The following is a 9,560-nucleotide window of genomic DNA, read 5'->3' on the forward strand; positions in this document are numbered from 1 at the left end:
GCATGGCTACTTTGAGGGGGCTAGAGGATTGAGGCAAGGAGATCCATTGTCTCCTTACTTGTTTGTTCTTGGTATGGAGTATTTATCCAGAAAGCTTAAACTTCTCAGAGCAGACAGGCAGTTTAAACACCATCCAAAGTGTGCTAAGTTGGGTATTACTCACTTGATCTTTGCTGATGATCTATTACTCTTTTGTAGAGCTGATATGGAGTCCGTAGTCAAAATAAACACCTGCCTTCAGGAGTTTAGTAGAGTGTCTGGATTGGAGCCAAACTCCTGTAAATCCTCTGTGCTATTGTGTGGGGTTGAAGACAATACTAAAGCTCAAATATGTTCGTACCTGAAATTCCCAGAGGGAACATTGCCTGTAAGATACTTAGGCATGCCCTTGGCTTCTAAAAGACTCTCCTACTTGGACTGCTCATCTCTAATCTCAAAAATCTCGGATCAGTTTCAAGACTGGCAAAAAAGGAAGTGCTTATCCTATGCGGGGAGGATTCAACTCATCAAAACTGTTATCTTTCAAGACTGGCAAAAAAGGAAGTGCTTATCCTATGCGGGGAGGATTCAACTCATCAAAACTGTTATCATGGGAATTCAATCATATTGGACAAGCAACTATGTTCTGCCGATAAAAGTGTTGGAGAAAATTGATATGCTTTGTGCTGCTTTCTTATGGGGAAGTAAAATACATCTTGTTTCATGGCCAGAAGTCTGCAAGGATAAAAGCTTTGGAGGTTTGGGGCTGTTTTCCTCTAAGCTGTGGAATCATGCTGCGGCAATCAAGTGGCTATGGATGATACACTCTAAGAAAGACCTTTTGTGGATCAAATGGGTTCATGGAAATTACTTAAAACAACTGGAAATTTGGCAAGTTCAACCGAAGAAAAGTGATTCGTGGATGTGGAGACAAATCCTAAAGGTGAGGGATTTGGTATTGAGAAGATTTGGGAATGTGCACAACCTGCTCAGAGCTGTTACTAACTGTCATAGTAATGGAAAATTGAAAATTTCAGCTGTATATAGCATCATCTCTCAATCTTCAACAGCTGTACCCTGGGCGAAAACAGTTTGGGGTGGTTTGCATTATCCCAAGCATTCGATTATCCTATGGCTTGCTACTCTATCAAAGCTTCTGACAAAAGACAGATTATGTCGTATGGGTATATTGGAAATCAACCAGTGTGTGCTTTGTGCTGATTCTGCTAGTCAACCTGAATCTAGAGAACACCTGTTCTTTGAATGTCAGTTTTCTTCTTATGTTTGGATTAATCTGATGGCATGGATGAAGTTTACTTGGAGATCCTGCTACTGGAGTCAGGTAATGAGATGGTATAGCAACAATTTGAGGGGGATTGGGTTCATGAAAAATCTCAAGAGAATGATGTTATCTGGAGCAGTTTATTGGATATGGAAGGAGAGGAATTTGAGGATTTTCCAGCATAAAACCCGCAGCCCTGACCAGCTTATCAAGGAAATTAAGATTTCGTTACTTCTGAAAGTTCTTAATGATGGTGTTCCTGATTACTTAGGAGAAGAAATAGCACAGTTGTAAACTGTAGATAGGTTTTCAGTTTGTTGTTTGCCGGACAAAAAGTCTGGTAATTCTTGTTGCTCTTATATTTCAATACTTTGGTGATGAATAAAATTTATTTCATTTACCAAAAAAAAACACTTCATTTTGATTGAGAATTGGTTAGATGCAGCCACCTAGACTTTTTGACTATCATGTCACCCTCGTAACTACACAACCAAACAGAATAAACATGTGAAATGCATTGTAGCCTGATAGCTACAGTGCATTTCATGCAAAAACATCACAACCAAACAGGCCGCAAAAGGAAAGTAGTAAATAAAGAGAAAGTACTTTTTAGAGAAAGTACTTTTCTATTTACAAATCTTGTTTAACAACTTGAAAGTGAAATATGTACAAACTAAAAGTGGGAGCTGACGTCCACTTTATTTATATGAATTTTTTTCTTAATAGAAATACCCCTTGCAGCCCACGGGATGGGAGCGCTAACAGCACTTCCTCAGTTTCCTCATATATATATATATATATATCATACTCCTTTTAAAAGCACGAGTTTAGAAAAAACTTTTCATGGTCAATATTACTCTGCACTATTTTTTATATTTAATTTAAATTTTAATATATTCTAATTTTAATAATATCTTATCTAATTCCATGTGAACTATCTGTATCTCAATAAGTTAAAAAATATTATTTTGAATATTTTCTTTAAATCTTAATCTATCTAAATACTAACTATATCCTATATTAAGTCCATATGAACTACCTATAGCTCAACAATTTAGAAAAAATAAGTTTAAGAAATTATTTGTAGATAACATATTATAACACATGAAGTATTATAAAAACCTCAAAAGTTTAAAAAATTACATATAATAGCCTTAAAAGTTTAAAATTACATAAAACACCTTGACTTTTTAAAACTTAAAAACAAACATGAAATGTAAAAATTACAAATTTACAATTAACATCCTCAATTTTTAAAAAATTACAGAAATAACCTCAAAGTTTAAATTATAAAAAAAGGCCCTAAAATTTAGAGATTTCAAAACTTAGAAACAACATAGTTAGATTCCAGGGATTAACATTAGGCATTTAAAATTTTAAAATTTATAAAAATAACCTCAAAGTTATAAAAATTACAAAAACTCCCTCAAAAGTAAAAAATTACAAAAAATTCTAAAATTTTAAAACTTATAATCGGTACACAGCAAATTTAGAAATTATTAGCAGATCGCTAAAAATTTAAAATTTTTAAAAAACAACCTAAAATTTTAGTAATTATAAAAATACCTTTAAAATTTTAGAGTTACAAGAAACATTCTAACATTTAAAACTTACCACCAATACATTAAACATGAAAATTATAAGCACCTAGCATAAAATTTAAAACTTTTATAAAATACTATCAAAGTTTAAAAAGTTGCAAAACACACCCTCAAAAGTTCTAAATCACAAAAATCTAAAATTTGGCAAAGAAAAGATTAAATGTTCGATAGTATTACATTAAGATATATAAATTTAACTTTTAATTTAAAATTTATCATCCCTTTTTAGCATCTAAAAGTAGTCTAAATTGATTCTGGTAAAAGATAGCAATTACAATAGATTAAAACTATCTAGTTAAGGAATAAGAATTTAAAAATATATGATAGATTAAAAATTAACATTACTGTAAATTCATGGAATTGCATATAATTTTACTAATAATATTAATTGATAGAATACAAATTAATAAAAGACTATAATATAACAAGTTAGCATAATTGATTATGATGTATACATATTTATCTCTAATTTTTATAATATTTATAGAGTAAAAAAATACAAGGAGTCGTGTGTGGAGAAACTATCAGAAATTTTAAAGATACTCTTTAAAAGAACTAAGTTGTTTTTATTTCAAATGGAGAAGTGAAGGAAATAAACTCAAAATTCAGAAACCTTTAAAAGAACTAAGTTGTTTTTATTTCAAATGGAGAAGTGAAGGAAATAAACTCAAAATTCAGAAACATTCATGAATCACTGGAGAAGTGAAGGAAATAAACTCAAAATTCAGAAACATTCATGAATCACCTGAATTGACATTGATAAAAGACATATCTAGCAAAGAAGCACTGACCGAGTTCCCCTTGTAGAACATATTAAACAAATTTGTCCTAATTTCAAAAGTATTCTTCATGAAAGATATAAGAAAAATTAGTAAGTACTTATAAATTTTTATTTTATTCTTGAAATACTAAAGGAATCATAAAACTAATAAATAATTTTGCAATAGAAACTAAAGTGAAGCCGTTAATCAACTTTATTGCGAGATGTTATGGTGTTTTTATTCACCTAAGTGTAACCCTTTGCTAGCAATGGACATGTATACTTCTGCATACAATGCCCCAATCAAATTGGCGGCCCAAGACCAACAATGATTCCAACTTAGCTAACTCGCCGAGTTGATATTCCTCCATATCGATTCAAAAGGTGGTACCAGTCGACCCTCTTGTCGAAGACGACTCGCCATGAGCCCACTCGACCTATTATTCGACACCTTACGATGACGACTCAAAACACGTTACTTCTCAGTGAAGCTAGAAGAGGACTTCGACCTCGAGCTCCTCCTACTGACAACGTCGACATCATAGTTAATGCTTGGCGGGTGCCATCATGCCTCTAGTCATGATAGTCTTCATGACTCATCAGACCACGTCAGCATCGCCATGCCTCCGATCACTTCTTATTTAATACTGATGTGATCTCTCCTTCAGTCATCAGTCGACACTTGTAAAGTAGGAGATGACTCATCCGCCAGCCCATGCTTCTTCACTACCATCATGTGCTCGATCGTAATGACGGTTCTACCCTTTCGATACCACTATAAATAGAGGTACTATTCTAACGCTAAAAAGGTTCACAAATTTGATCTTCTGAGATAGATTTGTAAATTATATTGCGCACACAAGAACTCTCACAGTTCTTTACTTTTCCCACTCAAGCTCACCAGCTGACTTGATTATGAGAGGAACCAATAGGGAACCAGTCCCCGTCCTCTTATGAGTTTCTACCTGTGCAGGCTTCAGCCACTCAACTCAAAACTAGATACTCAGGAAAGGAAGCGGCCCCTTATCAATCATCAACCTTATCTAACAACAGATACAATTGACTGTGTGATCACTTAATATCAATAGTTTGGCGCTCACCATGGGGCTACTTTCTTTTTTGAGAAAACATGTCGGATTCTAAGCATGGGTCCGATCAGCCTCACCCTGTAGAACCACACCAGAGCTATGTTACTTGAGCTCATCTTGAAGAAACAGCTCAGAAGCTTTCTTAATATCTCCAAGAGCAATTCACTATATTTACCAACGAACTTCTCAGCCGGCTTCCCTATATTTACCAACGAACTTTTCAGCCGGCTTCCGTAGCCACAGTGAGCTACTTCAGCTCTCCTCCCACCTTCAGGAGATTAGTGGTCAGAGACTCACCCTCCTTTCGGAGCACAACAAATAGTCCTACCTTGATATCCTCATGCTGTTGCCAAGCAGTCGAGGGATCGCGTCGAGCACACGACCCCACCACCTCGTCGGTCGACTCACCCCGATGACCTTTGCCGACGCCTTCTCCATCATCAAGAAATCACGAAAGTCCTGGCCCTGGTCACCTCAGGGACCGCACTAGGGGAGTAGTCTCTAAGACTCTCCTCCATCATCATGCCTCTCCAGCCCCCTCTACTACCATAAAGGCCTTTGACTGTGATCGAGTGTACAAACCAGTCGCAGAAGCCATCGGGGGGAATACCCTTCTTTCAGATGACCTCATGAATGCCTCATGTGAGAAGTTTAAGATGCCTCGCATGGATAAGTATAAAGGCGAGGGGGACCACTCCGAGCATGTTCAGAATTACTATAATGTAATGAGCAAGCTCCAAGCATCAGAGGCGGTTATTTGCCAATGCTTCCCCATCACTCTTTCAAGGAGTACCAAGCTCTGGTGGAATGCTCTTAAGAAGAAGTCCATCAGCAGCTTCTAACAACTCAATCGACACTAAGCATAAGCTGCCCCCTCATGTGCTAATCTAGATGACGCAGGGGCCCAGAGAGAGCCTCCAAACCTACTACAAGAGGTTCTAGGCGAAGAGGCTAGAGTTTAATGACCCAGGAAGTGCAGTCATCATGTCTGCTCTTATGGCAAGCTTGTAGAGTAATAAGCTGGCAGACTCGTGTAGGCATATAAAATTGCTTATAGGTCCCTTAGCATAGTTCGGCACAAACCGACGAACCAACAAGGCGACGAGGTTGACGAATCGCACACAAGCAACGGAATACATCCATTCGCGTGCGGAATCAAACCAACGGTTCGGGGAGTCAACGAGTCATCCAAACAAGACCGGACTCGGACGAGTCACGATCGAATCAAGATCGGTTTCGAACTCGAACTCAGAAGTGGATTTACTGCCAAATCAGGAATCGGATCTACTACCAAATCAGATCAACAAATCAGAGTCCGAATCAACCACGAGACCAGATAAAACGACGAAACCCAACACCTAAGGGGGGCTCGGCCCAGTGCCGGCCACCCATAGGTGGCCGACCCAGATCTGTGCGCGGGCACAGTTCAGAGAGCCTATAAATAGGCCCCCCTTTGTTCATTTGAAAATGTTGGATTTTTTGGAGGCGAAGCCCTGCAGGATTGAAGACACAGATCTAAAAAAGATTCAAACTTTAGGACTTCGAGGACTTGCTCATCCAGATCTGGTGCTCGGCGATCGTCAACGCTAAATAAGGCAAGAGTTCGAGAGGACCGGATCTCAGATCTACGCAGGCACACTCCGGATCAAAGCTTGGCCTTTGATCCCGAGATTTGGGCGATTGTTTCCTTGGTGAACCAATCCCCCCGGCTATTATTTCCTTCGTGAAATAATACCCGTCGTACTGCGTAGATCCGATCGGATCTAGATCTCGCGGTGGTCCATGGATTAACCCCGGCGCAGGCAAAGAACCCACACAAGCGAGCGACCGAAAAACAGGAGCTCGTGATTTGTTCGACAAACAAGGATAAAAAGTTGTAATCTTTCTTTTTTCTTTTTCTTTGAATTTCATTGTAACCGGATCTTATAAAAAGACCGGATCTTTGTAACTCAAAAAGTTGTTATTTAAGAGTGCAATGAAATCAATAATGAAGAAAGACACGATTTTTCCCGCGAACAATCTGGCGACCACAGTGGGAGCCGCCGATCTCGCTACCGAGATCGGAGCGTCGTAGCCGCGGATCTCAATCCCGGTCGTGGAGGAAGTCGAATACGAGTTCGACCAACAGAAGTTCGAGGAATACTTGTCGTCCTCGTCCGGATCAACCTCCCCCCCGCAAGTCCAAGAAGTCCAAGTTCTCTTCCAGGAGAAAAACTCATTGGTATGAAGGCGTTGAAAACACCAATGAAGATCTCACCCCGTTTGATGCCAAAGTCGCATCGGGTGAGATTCCTCCAATTCCCAGCCAAGGCAGATCTACTCTGGCCAACCTTTCTGCCGCAGGAGGCGTAGTGACTCTCTCGAAGAGAGCCCGCCAAAGGCAACGTCAACGCCTTGCGAAACAATTCGCAAAGGCCATGGAGTCAGTTGACGGGATCCGCTACAATATGGATCTGAAGAACAAAAGAGGCAAGCAGCCTCAACAATCAATGAATGGTGGTTCCTCCAAGCCGCCAACGATGGAATGGGTCCGTGTCAAACGGAACCGATCAACGCTGGAGGAGCGCATTCGCAAGCGCCGCGCACTATCAGCGCAGGCACGGGCTCAAGCTGAAGAAGCCCGTAGGAAGTTGCAGAAAGAGGTGGTCAAGAAGCCGCCACCCTGCCAAGTCTGGAGGCCAAAGTCTGAAGCGGCAATTCAGGCTAAGGAGCAACCTTTGCAGCCTCCAACCAAAGTTCAACCTCCGGCGAACCAAGCTAAGTCGCCGAGAATTCCCATAGCTACTCCGGGAGATTATGCAGAATCCTCCTGAAGGAGAAAGTCAGTCTTGGAGCGCCTCGGTCCAATTCCCGACGAGAGAGGCAAAGCTCCAGTCCAAGGATGTTTGGGCCCACTAAGAAAGCCCCGAACGAATCAACATGCTGGGAGTCGCCGTAACCCTCAACATGACAAAGAAATCATGGCACCCAAGCGCACTATGCTGCGCATTGAAGTTCAGGAGCCCGTCGAGGGTTCACGCCCACAAAGGCGCGTTTCGAGGCACGTGACTCTTGAAAGTACAAAGAAGGTAATTCACTCTCAGAAGGAAACGTTATCGTCTGATGATGATTGCGTTATACCTGAAAAGTTGTACCAACACACAATAGGTTGCTCTGACTTTCAAACGGACGAGCTGTACTATCGTGCTGGGGGTACGAGCAAAGCCAGAAAGAGAAGTCCTCGAAGGCTAGAAACTCAGTGTCCTTGTTCAAAGCTCATTCGGGCGGTACTGTCTGAGTGCAACTGCATCAAGGCAGTCCCCGAGAGAGTTTCGGTGTTCGAAAGACTTAGTACCGAAACGCCAAAACCAAGGCCTAGGCGTTTCCGACGAAGAAGAGCAGTGGTTGAAGACGGAGAATTTCTGAGAGTCACCACCAATATGACCAGCAAAGAGACATCGGCACGAGATAATTTCGAGTCGATTCTGAAGGCATCCCGGCGTCTAACCCGTCTACAGTCTGGAGCCATCGCACGAGGAACTTATGGTAGGGTTCGGACAAGATTACCTTCAGAAGATGAAGAATCGGATTCCTACTCTGTCATTTATGATAAGCGTGGAACAAGTGGCCAAGATGCTCGAAGAAGCCATGGCTAAACAACAGGAGAGCTTCAGGTTCGAAATGCAGATGGCCATGCAAAGTATGAGGGAAATGCATGAGCAACAAATTCAGGCACTGACGAACCAGCAAGGCGAACCAAGTCGTTGCAACCAAGTTCATCAGGAAGACGAGGATACGAATGAAGATCGTAATGCCAATAATCCTCCCGTCAATGCAGGGGGTGGTAACGAGAATGCTAGTCACAACACCACGCTTCCACCTCAGAATCGTGCTGACGAAAACTCGGGTGAAAGTCTGAAAATCAAAAATCTCGAGAGCAAAATCAATACGTTGATTTCCGCTCAAGAGATAAAGAAGACTGGCGTTCCTTGTCCATACCCAAGAGAGTGGGAATCAATCCCGTATCCGGTGAAGTTCAACTTAATCAACTTCACGCCGTTTGATGGGAAGGGTTCACCCACTCAGCATTTGATTTACTTCAAATCGTACCTGGGTATTATCTCTGGTAATGAGCCTCTGATGGTACGGTCCTTCTTTGGCACTCTTCGCGGAGCCGCCTTCGATTGGTATCGTCGCCTCAAGCCAGGTAGCGTGAACAGCTGGGACGATATGGAGACCATGTTCCTCACCAATTTCTTCGACGACGACACCGAGATATCTATCGGGTCATTGCTCGATGAGAAGCAGAAAGACGGGGAGTTAGTCGACACCTTCGTCAAGAGGTTCCGGAACAAGGCGATGAACTGTCGGGACCCGATCACTGAGGAGTTCATCCTCCAGACTTGCCACAACAACCTTGCACTGAACGTGTTGGAAGCAATGGGAACAGCACCGTCTGACACTTGGAAAGACTTGAAGGTGCGCGGTGAACAAGCCGAACGCTTCCTCCGAAGGAAGAAGGCCGAGAGGAACCGACCGACGGTTAATCCGCTGAACTCAAACTTCGCCTCTCGTGGTAAGGGCAAGGCACCTGCAGCTGCTGATGGTGCTAATCAAACGTCGCAACAGCAATCCCGAAGGCACAAACCTTGTATGCTCTCTTAACAATAAGAATCATGTTAGATTTAATTAGACGGTCCATATGTATATTTCATGCTCTCTACATGCTTAGTAATTTTTTTTATACATGTCTTCCGCTGTGTATTATGCATGTAGACATAGCACGATTTCCTTCACTGGGATCTTAATAGTGGTCAAATCTGCCTAAAGCTCTAAATCTGGTGCGTCAAACACCCTCTGCTGCTCCTCGT

Source organism: Asparagus officinalis, chromosome 8 (assembly GCF_001876935.1).
Source record: "Asparagus officinalis chromosome 8, Aspof.V1, whole genome shotgun sequence".
Taxonomy (NCBI): domain Eukaryota; kingdom Viridiplantae; phylum Streptophyta; class Magnoliopsida; order Asparagales; family Asparagaceae; genus Asparagus; species Asparagus officinalis.